Consider the following 18,733-nt stretch of genomic DNA (forward strand, 5'->3'; position numbering starts at 1 on the left):
AAAGTTAAACTGGGCCTGAGATATCCTGCATAATTTTCTCCAAAAAAGGTAACAATTAGAAACTAGACCAAAAAATATTAAAAACTTTTTTTGTTTACCGCCATTAGTTCAAGAGAAATTCAGCAGGCTATCAAAAAAGGACACCATGTACATTGATATCTCGTTTTATGTTTCTTTTTGTGGAACTCCATCGATTCTCAATTTTATTAGATGTATACCATGTATACATATTATATATACATTTTTGTGTGAATTGAAGTAATATAAACATATTAAAAAAATTACAAGGTTTTTGTTTTCTTTTATTTTTTCACGACAGGTTTCAATTTTTCATTTGAAGTCCTCTTCAGGTGCTTTTCTTGTTTCGAACAAACCTTGTAATTAGGAAAACACTTTTTTTCAAATTATTTACTATATATTTTAAATGGTTTTATTTATTGTTTATTTAATTTTTGAAAAAATGTATTTAGTGAAAAAAATTAGTTTTGGTTTTTCTGTTGGTATGAAATCAATTAAATGACAACGTATATTTAATAAAACAGATTTTAAAAAAGGCTTTGTATAGATAAGACGTGTGTGCGTCAATCCCGAAAGGACTTTGTCAAAACATTCGCTATAATTCTTCTAAAATTAATGTCCAGACCTATAGTTCGTCCCGAAAGTCCGCGTATTGATTCCAACGTGCTCGAACTTTAACCTCCACTGTTATCAATCTGATGTGTCCTTTGTTAGCCCGTAGATAGAAGTATTGACGTCCCTACCAGCTAGCCTCCCATCCAAAACATAAATCACGTGAGCTTTCTACTTCGGCCTGCTAATATAATATTTTAAAACCCACTCATCGAACAGGGAAACAGGCGTACGATTTGAACAACAGTCCGTTGCTTTGGTGATTGATTTTTGAAGTTTACCCATAGACATTACAAGTATAATATATCATAACTATTTTTTTTAAAGTATACCTTCTCACAGTCTTTGTCAGAAAACGGTATGAACAACTACTAGATATTCAGGTCTACTAATTTTATTTTATTTTTTTTCGAGACAAATTAATTTATTGGCACTACCAAAAGTTGCTATGCAGGTTATATACAGGGTGAATTGCTACTCGTGCTACAAACTTCTCCAGTAGATTCTTCACCCTAAAATGAACAAAAAAGTTCATATTGTCCATGGTCCGATTCTCAACCATTTCAGAGTAATTTCGCTTTTTATCGATTTTGAAAGATATCACGTCCTGGCGTCGGAAAATCGTGATATCTTTTAATCTAAACATTTCTCTTAAAATCTATAAGCACCGTTGAAATCCCCGTTAATTTTTAGAGAGAATCAAAATCATAATTCCATTGAAATTTTTTAATTTAATTTAATGCCCATTTAGTATGTAATGCTTAAGAAGTTTACAAACAGCTAGAAGGTCAAGGAAGAAAGACCCAAACGTTTTGCCACCTTCATCTTCTTATTGAAAAATTAACGGGGATTTCAACGGTGCTTATAGATTTTAAGAGAAATGTTTAGATTAAAAGATATCACGATTTTCCGACGCCAGGACGTGATATCTTTCAAAATCGATAAAAAGCGAAATTACTCTGAAATGGTTGAGAATCGGACCATGGTCAATATGAACTTTTTTGTTCATTTTAGGGTCAAGAATCTACTGGTGAAGTTTGTAGCACGAGTAGCAAGTCACTCTCAAACATTAGCAATCCTTGAACCACCATTTTTTCTCTTTTTGTCATCAACATCTTGGTCTCACAACCACTAAATAAGAAAATGACGAGTGCGTTGGAAGCGTTATTAAATCAGGTAGTTTTCCTCAAATTTGCTGCCTTCTGAGACTAAAATTAGAAACTCTGGATTACTTTATACACTTTCCGATTTACACAATTTTCCACTCTTTTTGTAGTTCTGGCTGAAATAAAACACAAAAAATTAGCCCAAACATTTTGCCACCGTCATCTTCTTATTGAAAAATTAACGGGAATTTCAACGGTGCTATTAGATTTTCAGAGAAATGTTTAGATTAAAAGATATCACGATTTTCCGACGCCAGGACGTGATATCTTTCAAAATCGATAAAAAGCGAAATTACTCTGAAATGGTTGAGAATCGGACCATGGACAATATGAACTTTTTTGTTCATTTTAGGGTGAAGAATCTACTGGAGAAGTTTGTAGCACGAGTAGCAATTCACCCTGTATAAGCTCAAACCTGCATATATGAACAATATGTTCATACATGTTATTAATCTTATCTAAGGTTTTTGGCTGAGATGAAAAAGTTAGTGCCACGAGCGAGATTAGAACCCACGACCTTCGGCTCAATATGCCGCTGCTCTAACCGGTTGACATATCGTGACAAGTGGTTAGAGCAGCGGCGTATTGAGCCGAAGGTCGTGTGTTCGAATCTCGCTCGTGACAATAATTTTTTCATTGCTGCTTTTCTGCCGCTGCTCTAACCACTTGAGCTATCGTGACATAACTGCTCAGGTCTTTCTTTTGTATGATCAAAAATAAGTCATCCACGTATTTTATAATTATTTTGGTTGTTAAATCGTTGTAATTCAGTTCCACCCAATCAATCTGAAACTGAATGATTGTCCTACCACATACCATGGCCAGACTAAGCGATACTTGGGAAAAAGAATTAGACAGCAAAATTATGATTGCAAAAATAGACCAGGTAATACTTTGTCAAAACATTGCCATAAAAAAAACTACTAATTGCATTTTGATCAGGTAAAAATCACGACACATGAGCCTGTCTTTAGCCGTAGACTCATGAAAGAGGTGACATACATTTTTAAGGATGAAAATAAATGCAACTTACAATCAGAAATCAATAGTTCAATTCACTCAGACACCAACTCCTCATTTCAACCTACAACCTTTTCGAATTTTTCCTCTTTTTTTGCTATTTTTCAAATGTAGTATAATCAGCATTCGATTCTCGGCGACATATGAAATGGCCACGGGGAGCTGTTAGTGAAGTTATACTTCGTTTTACTTATTAAATCCATTATATTTAGTGGTCTATTGACCAAATTACTTCATTCAATTAATTATCTTTTTATGTAAGGTTTTGGTTGAAATGAAAACGTTAGTGTCACGAGCGGGATTCGAACCCACGACCTTCGGGTAAATACGCCGCTGCTCCCCCGCTTGTGACTCTAACTTTTTCATCTGGACCAAGACCTCAAATAAAAAGAATAATTAATTGAAATAACTAATTTCGTCAATTAGACCACTAATCATAAATGGATTAATATTTAATTTAAAAAATTGAAGCGTGTAATCATGCTGATGTATACTCAATTTATACTATGTTCAATTCAAGACCATACATAAAAACAAAAATTAATTGAAATTTTTAAATTAAATTAAAAATCCCAAGTTCCGCTCTTGCTTTGTCGGCAGAATACTTTCATATGTCATGATAAATACTGTTTATTCAGTTATACATAGTCGGCCGTAGTAATGTGTAACAAAATTATTTTACCAAAATAATTTCCGGTTGTTCTTATTCCGAAACGTCGCATACTTTGGCATTGTTCGTATTATTACCATAAATATTCTTATTCTTACACATTTTTAAAGCTTTGTTGGATTACAACGAGGTTGTAGTGTAACAGGGCAGACAAAGAACTTAAATTTATGGCTGAATCGTGTCGCCATAGGAAACGTGCCTCGTAAATCATAAGAATGTGTAACTTTTGGACTGAACATTTGACAATCCTGGCCGAAAATATCCTAGTCCAAATATGTGGACAGTTTGAAAAATCAATGCTGAAAATTTTGTCGGGGTAAATAAGAAACATTTATATCGAGTTTGATTATGCTTCGCACAAATCCTGGATCGATGTATTTTTGCAAAGAAAAATCGACCGTTAGTTGAAGTTAATTCCCTGTACAATAGTTTCACAGGACATGTTTTTCTTTTTCTATTTTAGGTAATTAAATATACATAATTCTCTTTATAACATCAGAATTAATACGGTCATTAGAAGTTCAACACTTTAGTTTATCGCAATCAAATATTTTACAAACTATACATCTTTGGAATATTTATTTTAATTGTGGTCATGTCAGAGGAAGGTTTGGCCTATTTTTCCCTTTTGTAAAGTCGCATTTGTATTCGAATTAGGCACGGGGCTTACCCGTCTTTATCTCAATTCTCTCCGATCCGAATAATTGCAATTTCGACCCTGAGTGTGTGCACATTCTGAAGGATGCAAAGAAAGGAGCCGCGATGGGAGAGAGATTAGAGCAAGAAGGGCAATTAAAGAGAGGGTGGACGAGGGTGCGGTCAAAGGAGGGACAGACGACAAGGATTGAGACTCTTCCGGCCAATTTTCTTCTTTTTTCCACATTCCCAACCATATTTGTTCTTATAATTTCCGCTTCGTTTACTTCGAGTTTTATTCTTCATTAAAGAACTACTGTTTAAAAAAGTTCTAAAAATTGAATTGTATTCTTTATGTTAATGATCCTTTAGAAATAATTGTCCATCTGGGTAATCACAATTGCTGAATATGTATAAAGCAATATTTTAAATTAAAAACAACTTTTATATTTCCACTGATTTTTCGCCATTTTTTGTAGTTAGTACTAAGTACAATCTTCTGTAAATTCCACTTTTGAAGATCGACAATCCGCTTTCACATGCCGGTGAACTTTCAGGCCAGCTGAATTATTCAACAAATACGGCGTAAAACCCTGGGTGAAAACATTGGCAGAAAAATAAACCACTCGACAGAAACCGGTGTCGATAGGATTACTTGCAAATGGGGCGTTATTACCAGACAACATTTATACAAGGAAGATGTCGTCACCGACCCATTTAATACCCACGCATTTGTCACGATCAGGCTTAAATAACTTATATGGTTAAAAAACACAGCTATTAAAACTCCATTGTGTGTTCTGTTGGAAAAAATATGTACTTAATGAAAAAGCAAGATATGTGAAATCAGCCAAAAATAGTTGGAATTATAAATTGGCTTAAAATGGAATCATAATCCTTGTTTAAACTTATCTATCGGACCGAAAGAATAAAAGACATCCTACGATACCTCGAACTATCCAACAATGTCGCTTATGTATAAAGTCATCTACTTATAAGTCGTAGGATTTTTATTGGGTATCTCAAAATCTTTCGATTCTGTATACCAGCACCGATTTCAACATTAGTATCAAAGGTTCAGTTCATAATGACATTAAATCATATCTGTTAAATAGGATTTATAAAAACAAAAATAAGCCAAACCTTCAGCTATTATATTAATTGTGGTGTTCCACAGGGAAGTATTTTAAGGCAGGACTTTTTAATTTACATTAACGAATGTTAAGCTAAAACTTTCAGGTAAAATATTGGGATTCGATGATGATACACAAAATCATTAAGTTTAGTCTCTCAACTCAAAACAACTTAAATGAAAATACATTATTATATTCTTATATAAATACATTTAACTGTAATTTCCCTACTATATCCTTTTCTAAACAAGTTACAAATTTGGGAATAATTTTTGATAATAAATTTAAATTTAGGTTTCATATTGATGATTCGATACGAAAAATAAGAAAATTATTTCGTAAATTTAAAATTTTAAGAAATATTCTTCAGTTAGATTTAATTCGGTATGTTTATTTTGCATTAGCACAATCCTGACAACACATGGGATCCTCTTTTGGGGAGGTCCCACAAAATCTACTATTTCTCCAATAATTATTGCTCAAATTCTATAATAAAAATATATGTATAAATAACTCTGTACATGTGCAGATTTAAACTTATTCATAAATGAAAATTAGCAATATCACTATAAATTATCTGCATAATTTTATTTAATCTCACTTTTAATCTAAGGTTGAGATGAAAAAGCAGGTGTCACGAACAGTGATAATAATTTTTTAGTGGAGATAAAAAGTCAATGGCACAAGCGGGATTCGAACCCACGACCTTCGGCTATATACGCCGCTGCTCTACCACGTGAGCTATCGTGACCTCGATCCGCTCGGACATTAACTTCCCATCTCAACCGCACCTTTTGAATTTTCCCTCCTTTTTTAAATGTCGTGAAGTCGGATTGGATTCTCGGCGACAAATGAAATGGCCACAATAGATCAAGTAGTAGAGCAGGGCGTATCAAGCCGAAGATCGTGGGTTCGAATCCCGCACGTGCCATTGAGTTTTTATCTCGACTAAAAACCTTAATTAATTTTACTATAGTAATTTGTCAAGCGGACCACGAAATTAGTGAATTTAGTGATAATAATAATAATTATTTAAAATAAAATAGGTCAATCATGACTACTACATACATGTAGGGATATATATCTGAATAATCCATTAGATTTCGTGGCCCAATTGACCAAATACTTCTTTTAATTAATTAATCTTTATGTAAGGTATTGGTTGAAATAAAAAAAGCCAGTGTCACGAAATACGCCTCTGGTCTACCTCTTGAGATATTGTGACTTCGATCCACTCGGACACCTACTTTCTATTTTAACCAACCTTTCGAACCCACCTCTTCTCCGTGGCCATTTCATTTGTCGCAGAGAATTGAATAGATTGCACATTTGAAAAATGGTAAAAAGTAGGGAAAGTTAGAAAGGTTGGTGGTGAGTTCGAATCGTGACACTAACTTTTTCATTTCAACCAAAATCTCACATAAAAAGATTACTTAATTGAAAGAAGTAATTTCGTCAATGGACCACTAAATATAATGGATTTCATAGTATAAACATCAACTTATATCAACTCTTCAGAAATTGAAAACAATACCTTACATAATATCTGAGTAATGTTTAGAGGGGAAATAAATTCTATGTTGTCACAATTTGGAAATCATCTTTTTTCTGAATGGTTTTCTGCTTCAAATCATTTTTGCATACGACATAATGAAAAATTACGGAATGTGAGGCCGGTTTCAAAAAAGGTTCTTAACTTCTCCTATCACCATTACCCTTTCATAATCTTGTGTGAATTTGGTACTCATGGTATTATTTCCACAGAAGGATTACCAACCGTCTTGTAATCATCAATATGTTGAAGTTACAACAGTCATCTGGACGAATCAACTACCCTCAATTCGGTAAAATGATTGAGATAGGAAATATACACACAGTTAAAGGAAATAGTGGAAATTCTTCTTGGATGATGTGAATACATAAGTATGTATGTGTAGTTTCGTTGGATACATTAAATGGAGAATCAAGGACTTTTCGTAAGGTTAAGGATTGTGCAGCGAAAATCATCGAAAAGGGCCAAACTATATTTTCATCACCCCGTAGACCCAAAAAGGAAATCTCTCAACCCAAAAGTGCTTTGTTAACCTACACCCCCTCCCAACACAACTTTACATTTTCAAACATGTTACATACATAATAGAATCTTTGGTTAAATCAGAGACGATCGAATTGTTTACATAATATTTAATGTAATAATAATACAGTTAAATTTGCAATCTTAATGTAAAAAATTCGAAAATGGTCAATCAGAATAGTGTCGGAATAATTAAAGAACACGTTCAGCCTACTTTCAGTACAACCTACTTTATAGTACAATTCGAGAGCCATTAGGCTAAATTAATTCGTTATGATTATTAGAATTTTGAAGAGATTGTTCATCGAGCCTGTTACAGAAGGACGGTACATCGATTCTCAAAACTTTATTTGAAACAATTACATGTATGAGCTTTTAACTCAGCGATACCCCAGAATTCCTGAATTGAAAGGTAGTTTTGTTCCAACAAGACAACGCCTCTCAGCACACTTCCCAATTTACAAAACAAAAGCTTTCAGAAAGGATGGAATCGAGCTGCTATCTCGCCTATTCTACAGCCCGGACTTGACTTCTTCCGACTACAACCCCGGACAATGGACCGCTTCCTTCGGGGAAAAACATTTAAATCTTGAAAGAGGTGAAAAGTGAAACGAAGAACTGTTCTATGCAAAAGCCGAGGAAGCGCCTATCTTCTAGAACAACCTATCAACATTGGCCTCGAAAACAATTCAACGAATCAATAAATTTATTAACTAACTAATTTAATAAATTATCAAATATTATTCTATCAAATTAGGCATAATTTTCAATTAATTAAAATTTTTAGTTGAGATAAAAAAAAGGCAGTGTCACGAGCGGGATTCGAACCCACGATCTTCGGCTAGATACGCCGCTACTCTACCACTTGAGCTATCCTGATCTCGATCCACTCGGACACTAACTTCGCATCTCAACCTCACCTTTTGAATTTTATCTACTTTTTGGGAAGTTATTGTCCGAGTGGATCGAAGTCACGATAGCTCAAGTGGTAGAGCAGCGGCGTATTTACTCGAAGATCGTGGGTTCGAATCCCGCTCGTGACACTGACTTTTTATCTCAACTAAAAATCTTAATTAATTGAAAGATATTAATTGGTCAACCAAAACTAGTGAGTTTATTTCATAATTGTTTTTAAAATATTTGTCAGTCTGAGAGTTAAACATTCGGGCGTTCCGATTTGAAACTCATTTGTATGATTTAAGTTGCGTGAGTTGCTCGTAGGAATAGTCAAGATTTAATCAGAAGATGCTAGTGTAAATAAGAATTTGTAAAAACTTTTTTTTAATCTCTGTTTTTCAGAGTCGCACCTTGTCCCTTGGCGCTAAACCTTTGTCCTTTGGCGTTTAAAATTTAACCCTATTCTTTTCACCACCAGACACCGAGCCAGGTCCTGCAAAATATTTACCAATGAAAGGGAATAAGGGGGAAAGTTCCATTCTTTCTTTCCCGCTGCTGCAAGGATTAACAATAGGTAACAGGCGTTAAAACATTCAACTGGGACCACGATGGTAAAAAAAGGAGGCCTGAATGGGGTTCGACCATATAATTAATTTCGGGGGTGTTTATCCTTCCTCTTGCATTGTGGATTCTACAGAGTCATTGTGGCAAACACATACATATCACGCTCATTACTGGTGAGTTCTTTTGTCGGCTCAAGGGCCCGGTAATAAGCATTGTGGCCCTGGCTTTTGTCCCCTTGTGCAAAACCTGCTATTTGGCCCCTTCTAGCAGCAGTTTGACGCTTATTACCTATCGGTTGTTAACACTGACGTAGATAAGGGCGCATGGCCAATACGTTCGCTTTTTTTCTCTATTTACAGAACTAAAGTAAAGCTATTTGTGTGAGTAAACCTAAAATGCAATAATAACAGTCGATTCCGTCGTGGATCCTGTATTATTTACCATTAGTGCATATTGATTAATTAATCTATGCTTGTAAAATATGTTGTTCAGAATCAGCGTTCCATTGCAACAATTAAAACAAAAATAATGCACATGAATTATGTTCGTGCATTAATGATTGTATGTCATTGATTACTATGGTAATTAAACCCTGTACCTCCATTTTAATGATTTAAAGTACTTTAAAATACTTTTGTTCGAATATTATTAGAATACTATACAAATAAAAAGAAATTTACTACCATTTGTACAAATATGAAATATCATCTTTCACGATCATACTAGTTTGGCTGTTTTTCAATTGTCATCAGTCGTCCCACATCAGAATAAAAGGATAAAACCAAGCCGCAAATACTCCCTAAGCATATATACATCCCAACATTTCAATATATACAGCTAGCAAAATCTGACATAAATTGTATTTAAAATAAATTGTTTTGTTAGTTTTTCTCTTTTCTTAGAGGTCAGCGGGCTGATGAACCGGAAGCTTGGTCATTTCTGATGATTTTGGCATGCGGTCACTGTTTCGGTCTGCCAGACGCGTTTCATTTTTTACCATCTTCAGTGATCGATCAGGTATACAAACAGGTTGAAATGAAAAAGTTAGTGTCACGAGCGAGATTCGAACCCACGACCTTCGGCTCAATACCCCGCTGCTCTAACCACTTGACCTATACAATAATTAATTGAAAGAAGTAATTTGATCAATCAGGCTACTAAATATAATGGATTAAATAAGTAAAACAAAGTACAACTTCACTAACAACTCTCCGTGGGGCCACTTCATATGTCGCCGAGAATCAAATCCTGATTAGACATTTGAAAAATGGCTAAAAGGAGGGAAAATTCGAAAGGTTGTAGGTTCAGATGATGTTGGTGTCCAAGAGGATCGAAGTCGTGGGTTCGAATCTCGCTCGTGACACCAACTTTTTCATTTCAACCTGTTTATATCCCTGATCGATTATTTAAGATGGAAAAAAACCAAATGCGTCTGGCAGTCCAAAACAGTGACACTAACTTTTTCATTTCAACCAAGACCTTAACAATAATTAATTTAAAAAATTAAAAGGACGCGCTTTTGCGAATAACAGGCTAGTTGGATTGTAAACTCTCCTGTATGATGAGAATGACTACTAATCCTATAAAAAGCAATAAATTTATTATATTTTGTAACTTTTTTTCAACATGCATAAAGAAAAAGAAGCAATTACTTAATAAGTCATTTTCAGTTAATTAAGGTTTTAGTTGAGATAACAACAATCCAAACTAGTACAATTAGATTCAAATTAAATTCAGAAGTTGGGGTTGAGATGGGAAGTTACTGTCCGAGTGGATCGAGGTCACGATAGCTCAAGTGGTAGAGCAGCGGCGTATATAGCCGAAGATCGTGGGTTCGAATCCCGCTCATGACACTGACTTTTTTATCTTGGCTAAAAACCTTAATTAATTGAAAGATATTAACTGGTCAAGCGGACCACGAAAACTAGTGAATTTAATAAGTAATCTTGACCATTGACTTTGCTGACATCATTATCCTTCCTCTGTCCTAAATAAATCTTGAACTTACGAACTTTATTTGTATTTAAATTTATTTTCCTCATTGGCTAGGGATTGGTGAATTTATATGCAGCAGTTTCAGTCATTCTGTGCTAGATACCAAAACTCGTCTGACGGGAAAAAAATACTTTAAAAAAAACGAGAAATTGACAGAAGAGGTTGATTAATGACGATCAAATAATTAAATCTGTTAAAAATTGTATGAGTTGGTTCAATGAATGTTTCTAACTGTTGGAGCCTATTACTACCTAATGCCAATTTTGTTATATAATATTTATTGGTTTTTAACTTGTAACATAATTTTTTATGATTCAGGTGGTGTTTTTTCTTGCGAAATGAAAAATCTCGTGAGAATGAACATCCAAGCTCTTGTCCATGATTAAATCCTTACGCCCACTTTGAAAATCCCGCAGATCCCATTTATAAATTCTTTGTTGTCAAATTTCTGAATTTTGGGCGAAAATCACTCACGTTAATTTATCTAGAGGGAAAACCGACAATGACAGGTTAATTACTGAGGACAAAGGGGGGTTGCCTCCCAATGGCAAACTCGACAAAGACTTAACCCCCTCGACATAAACGAGATTGTGTTAATAGGTGTTGGCAAAGCCGGCTGCTGTAATGCCGGTAATGTGTTGTAGTGGGTGGCGCTGTGAGCATTGTAGTGTCCTCCTGTAGGGCCATTGTGCTCCCCGTAGAGACAACAATGCTCAGACAAGTTGGTGTCAGGATTCGACCGTTGATAGATTTACATATAGATTAGTATGACAGGCCCTTCTCCCAGAAATCGTTATTATCTTCTCTTCTCAAACCCGTGTCATCCCCTCGCGAACGACAATCACTTTTTTCGTGGGGAGATCTGCTATGATTCGCAATTGTTCTTTTCATATAAAAAAATTGTAAAAGCATTATTCCATAAGCATAGTATTTAATTATAATGCATGTTTATGACGCGATTGTTATGTAAATTGTTACTGTCTCTTGTTAATTATTAAGGAATCTCGCTATACAGCACCTTTATTTCATGAACCATAGTATATAAGCATAATATTATCGTAAGTATCTTAAAAAGTGTAATACATTTGTTGTCCAGTCCTTAGAGATGGAGAGGCTTTGTTAATGTTACAATCTAATTATTAACATAGGAAATAAGTAATCTTTTTCTGATATTTGTATTGCGAGGGTGATCAATTCATGATCGCTCCTGCTGCATATACCGTTTGCAATTGTATACGCTTTGGCACGAGCTTGAGGTGGTTCGATGGTGTCTGCTTACCTGATCTGCATCGCCTCCTCAGGGCGGTTACTCCTGTGACAGGTTCTCCGTTGACTCTCTCGTAGTTTTCTTGCCGAAGAAATACGATTAACTGGAGGGTAACGAAAAGGCGGACGAGGCGGCTAAAGCCTTCTAATTTTAAAAAAAGCAATAAAAGTCATTATTAGAAGAAACGGGCAGCGTTGGTGGGCCGGGTCGGCCACGTACCAAGAGCTCTGTCGATAAGAGGTCCTCGTAGGGTCTGACTTATAAAAGAGGGGTCAACCTTACCCGATTAAGAATGGAGGTTGATACAAGGAAACGTACAGGTCAAAACCGACGTATGAGCCTGCATGTAGAAAAAGATGTCTCACCTAATTGAAGGGTGCCAATCTACGGCTCCATATAGAGAGCGTGCGAGAACACCATCCGATGTGAGAATTGTGCTTCAGCACGACATTGAGCATTTGGGTATCCGGCGTGTAGAGAAAGGTTGCTCGATGTGTTCTACCTCGTTGAATGGCGCAATTCCTCTGTTCCTTAGGGAGTAGAATACAACCCGATGTGAGAATCGTGTTGCGCAGGAAAGCGAGTGTAAGTTCTCTATTAAGATTTTTGGAGAAACAGTGGTTTTCTTATACTATATATATAATTATTATTGTCTTTATGTATATAGAATTTTAAGATTTTTTTTTTATCAAAGAGGGAACTAAGATAATAAATTTGAAGAGGAGGGAGTAGCTGGAGGAGCAAACGGGATAAAGTCACTTGCAAACTGAGCAGCAAATTGGTGAAGCGTGATATTGGAGTGATCAGGATAAAAGAACAACCGCTTTATTTCTTCACCATATTACAAAAATTAGGTTAATTCTTTTGATCAGCTCACGAGTGGAGCCCCATCTCAAGGATGCCTAATACATGTCAATCACCTCTCAGATCATACGAAGAAATCTCACATATATATATATATATATATATATATGTATATGTATATATATGTTTATGAATATATATGTATATATGTATATATGTGTATATATATGTATATATACATATATATATGTATATATATATACGTATATATATGTATATATGTATATATGCCTAATACATGTCAATCACCTCTCAGATCATACGAAGAAATCTCACAAATATATGTATATATGTATATATATGTATATATGTATATATGTATATATGTATATATATGTATATGTATATATGTATATATGTGTATATATAATATATATATGTATATATATACGTATATATATGTATATATGTATACATATATATACGTATATATATGTATATATATATATTTTTTTTTTTTGTGAGATTTCGTCGTATGATCTGAGAGGTGATTTTTACATTTTTTATTCGCTAGGTTGCTAAAAAGCTTACTATATCAAGCAGTACTATTCTCGCTATTTGTGATACTTGTATGATGCTTAGTGCTGCAGGTTTTGTTGAAGTAATTGTTTATATACTTGTAATGCTTAATTCTATATATTGTATATAAGAAAATATCCAACATTCATCCACCTATCTGACAAAAAATATCCATATGGTAACGAGATATGTGCATTTCAAGAAGTCTTTTCATTTCATTTCAAGAATGTGGGTTTTTAGTAAAGAATTGTAGTCCCTATGTTTAACTGAATAAGCCCGTAGGTTCCCACGTTTACTCTACTTAATCTTTCAAGTCACACATAAAAAAAACCAAGATTGTTTCATTAAACGTCCTGATTGATTTATTACCACATGTAAATTAGGCACTATTTGTATGTGAATTAACTTTTTGTGAATGAACAACTATGTTTCTATTCACAAATTGATTGATTGTTCGCTGCAAAGAGTTTTTCTAAAGAAATACATTTATTTTTAATATGTAACATTTTACGACGAATGACCACATTCTATCTATTTTTCATTCAAGACTGTACAAAATAATGGTTTTCCGAGTTCAAAACATTTTATCAAACCCGTAATCGTCAACAAACAAGAGTTATTTTTACTTTAAACACTGGAAAAAAGGAAAACAAAGAATTTATAAAAAAAAAGGTTTTCGATTGTTTGTTAACTGGCTAATTACTGTAATTTCAAGCACAGTTTAACAAATATCTAGGTCTCAAAACTACAACAATTTTATGAAAAAACGAAGCAAACCATTTTAACGGAGAAGTTAATAAAATGAAAGTAGAACCACGATGTAACACTTTTAATTCAGAAGACAGAGTTTAAAGGCAAAAGATCGCCACCTTAGCTAAAATAGCCATTCGTACTGAGAAAATCTCCATATTTTCAAAACCTATCAGAAATCTTCAAAATAAATTGTTTTATTCACTAGTTTCGTGGTCCGCTTGACCAATTAATATCTTTCAATTAATTAAGGTTTTTAGTTGAGATAAAAAAGTCAATGTCAAGAGCGGGATTCGAACCCACGATGTTCGTCTAGATACGCCGCTGCTCTACCACTTCTCAACTAAAAACCTTAATTAATTGAAAGATATTAATTGGTCAAGCGGACCACGAAACTAGTGAATTTAATAAGTTTAAATGAAGTAAACCTTTACTAAAGCTCTCCGTGGCCATTTCATTTGTCGCCGAGAATCAAATAGATTACACGATATTTGAAAAATGGCAAAAAGGAGGGAAGTTAGTGTCCGAGTGGATCGAGGTCACGATAGCTAAAGTGGTAGAGCAGCGGTGTATCTAGCCGAAGATAGTGGGTTCGAATCCCGCTCGTGACACCGACTTTTTTCTCAACTAAAAACCTTAATTAATTGAAATAAATTATTTTGTTTAGAGAATCAAACAAGAATTAATGAAATATGAAGTTACACGCCTGAACTCACTGATGTAGTTTGTCAATTTTATAAGGCCTAGTAAAGTTAGAAATAGCAAATAGTCTTTAAATCAATAACAAGTAGGGAACCTACTACGTTGTTAGCAAATAAACCAAGGTACGTGCTCGGAAAAATACATTGATCAATAATAAATTAAATACAAACATTTCAATATTAAAACGTACACTAATTTGTAATTTTAGAAAGTAAATCTGAAGAGGGGAGGCGTAAACCTGAAGCCCCCTAAGTCTATTTCATAAAAATAAAAACTTTTTTTTAAAAAGACAGGATTTTTGTAAAAAACCCTACTACATGTGATTATCCTGCCAGTAAAAGAAAAAAACCAACGAGATATAAAATTTAAATAAATTAATAAACATATCTATTGCATATATCTATTTCTTGAGAATGTATAGCTAATGAGCTGTGTAACTAATTAATAATTAATTTGTAAAAATTATTATATTAACTGTATTTTGTAGAGCCCCAAAGAAAGTACAATAAACATCCGAAAGCTAGGCGAAGATTTTATATTAAAAATTTTTTATTTGACTACATCCCTGATAACTAAGTGAACATTGTCTGCATAAGCTGGTCGATAAATGTACAAAACATTAACTATGTAGAAAAATTAGAGTGAGGATTTGTAAAAGTCGAAGCAGCACATTTCGAGTCATCCCAGGATGCTCAAAAATCCCCTCTAAAGTAAAGCTCATGAAACGCAAAATAGTGAAGCCAAAGGGTACTAGGTGCCACGGGGATGAAAGCCCCACTGGAGCTTTCAGGGGAGTTCTGCAAATAGCCGTTGCTCAAATATTGTAGACACTAGGTAGTGAGCAGTCAGTGGTTAACACAAGTCACCGACTAGTCATTAGTTGAGTCGGGTCAGTTGGTCACGAATTAGTTACAATTTACTGTGTAGAGTTAGTCATTGCCCAGAAATGATTTCGAAGTTGGATTTTCAAAGTAACAGTGCAATTAGCACAAACTGAATTTAGCGGATTCTTGAGAAATTCGAGAATTCGAGAGTGAAGGATTACCCTCAATTTTGTTGGCTCACCCTTTCTCGCACAAAGTTTGAGTGTGTTGGCTTCGAATTCTGGGATGTTGAGATTTGAACTCGGGACTCTTACAGTGATGAGTCACAATCTTTCCAGCACCGACACCCCCTGTGTCTATTATTATTATAGTTAACATTAACACTCAGCTATAAGGATTATACGTTTAATTTTGTTTATTCAGAAATCGTGAGATGCGGTGTGGTGTGATGTAGGTTTCAGAAAAACATTTTCTTTAACGTGCCAACGTTTCGATCTTTATTGAGATCATCTTCAGAGAAATTTGACAAAAAACAGTGAATTTATACAATGCAAAAAAATATTTTTTTATAATCAATCAAAGTATTTCTACTCACTAAAAGTGTTTGTTTTCTACACATTGTATAAATTCACTTTTTTACACAACCTACATGTTTTTTGTTAAATGCAAACAATGTTTGTAAATCCCAGACCCTGAAGATGATCTCAATAAAGATCGAAACGTTGGCACGATAAAGAAAATGTTTTTCTGAAACATACATCACACCAGACCGCATCTCACGATTTCTGAATAATCATCGACTAATTAATCACCACACACGTTTAATTTTGTATTAACAAAAGTTAGGATAATGCCTATTTTAAGAAAACAGTTCCTTCTTCCGATAGGGAATGGACAGATTGTACATCTCGTTCTACTCGGAAAATCAATATTTTTGAAACCGTGTTTCAGAAATGTAAGTAGGCGTAGTAATAATAATTTGAAAGTCTTGATGGAGGGGATTTATTCCTCAAAAGCTTGAATGAGATTTCCTTGTAATATAAAAAGCTGCTGTCAATCATATCGAGATAAGTTACACGTTTGTAAAACGTAATAATTGATATACAATAACTTCGTTATAAATAAAGTCTGCACTTATTTTCCACAAGTTTGACGTTGTAGCTTGGTTAGCTTTATAACTAAGCTTAGTGGAAAACAAAGACGTGACTTAGCTCGTTAAAAACAACGTTTATAAAGTACTTGTACCTAGTTTAAGAGAAATGCCTTTAATACAGGCAATTTTTAAAATATACAATCTTTAGGTAAGGATTTTTTGGATATTCCGTTTTATTATAAAGGGTCAGTCGAAATTGAATCTAAGTGGTGATAACAAAGGGGGATGGGAGTATGGGGAGGATGAAGAACGGCCGAATGTTTAGAAGGGCAAATTGCAACAACATAACCTCGCGCATTATGCTCGGGACCCTCCTACATTCTAACCATTGTCTCACAGGACAGTGAAACTACAATAGGCCCATTGTCACCCCACGGCCAAACATCCACCCGGCATAATGAACAGCTTTCGCCAAACGGGAGTCGCGTCGGCACAGATTTAACGAGGATCTGCTATAAAACTAAAGACCATTTCGAAAATAATGACAACCCTCGGAAACGTACAAAACCATAAAATACATGGTACTAAGATAATTTTTTTGAAAAAAGGATACATTTAAAATGGGACATTTAGACTAAGTAGAGGGTTGCAATTACAAAAGTATCTCATTTGTCGGATGCTCAACGAAAGACGATGTCTCGGTTGTAACAAGGTGCGGGGGAAACGGTATCGATACAAACATTTGAAAGCCGTGTTTCGAGGGGTTCGCCCAATCAGTGACAACAATGAGAAGAGGGAGCTTGTTAAAGCACGACAGTTTGCCATACACAACATAGCCCATGATCTTTCATCCCCAAGAGGTAGATAGCTAGGAAGAAATCGATTGGGGAAAACGATGCAGAGACAAACAATATTGCCTTTTCTGAGGTAATATAATATTTTACAAACACCAATATTAAGCAGAAACCTGGAAATTTGAACATTTTTAGTAGCAAACAATACGCTAAACACCAATTATTACGCTAATTAACATATATATGTAGGGTTTATGACCAGATTTGTAATGTAATAAGGTTGCTCAGAACACTAAATATCGTTACTATGAAATCCATTATATTTCGTGGTCCTATTGACCAAATAACTTCTTTCAATTAATTAATTTTTATGTAAGGTATTGGTCGAAATAAAAAAGTCAGTGTCACGAGCGGGATTCGAACCCACTACCTTCGGCTAAATACGCAGCTGCTCTACCACTAGAGCTTTAGTGAATATATACTTCATTTTACTTTATTAAATCCATTATATTTCGTTGTTATCTCGACCAATACCTTACATGAAAATCAATTAATTGAAATAATTTATTTGGTCAATCGGACCACGAAATATAACGGATTTAATAAATCTTATGATTCTTCCTTCTTGAAGGTGGGATAATAGGTCATCTCAAAAAACCACAAGCAATTTTTATCCGCAACGTTTCGGATTTATGTTAATCCTTCCTCAGGTGAGTTAACGCCTGTACACAGAACAATTTTTTTTTTTTTATTTCATAAAAAAAACAACGAAGTATATCTTCACTAAGCTCTCCGTGACCATTTCATTTGTCACCGAGAATCAAATTGATTAGATGACATTTGAAAAATGGCAAAAAGGATGGAAAATTCAAAAGGTGGGGTTGAGATGGGAAGTTGGTGTCCTAGTGGATCGAAGTCACGATAGCTCAAGTGGTAGAGCAGCGTCGTATCGCTCTTATAAGTATAGCCGAAGGTCGTGGGTTCGAATCCCGCTTGTGACTTTTTTATCTCAACCAAAATCTTAATTAATTGAAAAGAATTTATTTGGTCAAGCGGACCACGAAACCTAATAAAATTTATCTAAAGCATTCATATCACTTACTTATTAAATTCACTAGTTTCGTGGTCCGCTTGA

Source organism: Cimex lectularius, unplaced genomic scaffold (assembly GCF_000648675.2).
Source record: "Cimex lectularius strain Harlan isolate CLEC.00 unplaced genomic scaffold, Clec_2.1 scaffold189, whole genome shotgun sequence".
NCBI lineage: Eukaryota > Metazoa > Arthropoda > Insecta > Hemiptera > Cimicidae > Cimex > Cimex lectularius.